This window comes from Microtus ochrogaster, unplaced genomic scaffold (genome assembly GCF_000317375.1).
Source record: "Microtus ochrogaster isolate Prairie Vole_2 unplaced genomic scaffold, MicOch1.0 UNK141, whole genome shotgun sequence".
Classification (NCBI taxonomy): domain Eukaryota; kingdom Metazoa; phylum Chordata; class Mammalia; order Rodentia; family Cricetidae; genus Microtus; species Microtus ochrogaster.
Window position 1 is genome coordinate 447,189 of NW_004949239.1, and position 1,280 is coordinate 448,468.

Here is a 1,280-nt window from a genome sequence, read left to right on the forward strand (position 1 = left end):
CTATAGTAGAGGAAATTTCAGGCCACATAGTATTGAATCTGTGGTATGGTTGTAGTTGTTGGGTTTTTCTTTTTTAGACAGGGTCTCACAATGTAGACTTGGCTGGCCTAAAACTTGCAGATATAATAGGAAGGCACGCGTAAGTTCTTAGTACTTTAGTAACTTATAAGCTGCTATGATTAGTATTAAATTCCCATTTTAGTTACTTGACAAAATCCCCACAGTTATAAAGTTGTCATTAGTCCTAATTAGCTATCTTGAGAACTCAGGGTCTAGGGGATGGCGAAATGACATGGTTACAGTCATGAGGGTAAGGGCTCAGATCCCAGCACCCACAGAACAAGTCAGCGCCCCACAAAACACCTTTCAACTCTAGTTCTGAGGAATCTCATGTTCTTTTATGGCCACCATACCCAAAGGTATGCATACCCACTCATACACACATAAATAAATAAAACAATCCATCATATAAATAACTGAAAGAAAAAATATATGATCATTTCATTAGATGCTGAAAAAACATTTGACAAAATCCAACACCCCTACATGATAAAGGTCTTGGAGAGATTAGGGATACAGATCATATCTAAATACAAGAAAAACAATATACAACATGTCAACACCTAACATCAAATTAAATGGAGAGAAACTCAAGCAATTCCACCAAAATCAGGAACAAGACAAGGCTGACCACTCTTTCCATATCTCTTCAACATAGTTCTTGAAGTTTTAGCGATAGCAATAAGACAACATAAGGAGATCAAGGGGATTCAAATTGGAAAGGAAGAAGTCAAACTTTCGTTATTTGCAGATGTTATGATAGTGTACATAAGTGACCTTTTGTGACTGGCGGCGGACGAGGACGGACCGCCATGAAGGCCTCGGGCACACTCCGGGAGTATAAGGTGGTGGGGCGCTGCTTGCCCACCCCGAAGTGCCACACACCACCGCTGTACCGAATGCGCATCTTCGCCCCCAACCATGTGGTGGCTAAGTCCGGCTTCTGGTACTTCGTGTCACAGCTGAAGAAGATGAAGAAGTCATCCGGGGAGATTGTGTACTGTGGGCAGGTATTTGAGAAGTCCCCCCTGCGTGTGAAGAACTTCGGCATCTGGCTGCGCTATGACTCCCGCAGTGGGACACACAACATGTACCGCGACCTGACCACTGCTGGGGCTGTCACACAGTGCTACCGAGACATGGGTGCCCGGCGTCGTGCCCGTGCACACTCCATCCAGATCATGAAGGTGGAAGAGATCGCCGCCGGCAAATGTCGCAGG

The 1,280-nt window shown here is 44.8% G+C and overlaps 1 pseudogene; it reads left to right on the forward strand.

Annotated features, from left to right (window-relative positions):
* The first annotated feature begins 843 nt into the window (after positions 1 to 843).
* Positions 844 to 1,275, forward strand: LOC101980617 (annotated as a pseudogene).
* The last annotated feature ends 5 nt before the right edge of the window (positions 1,276 to 1,280 follow it).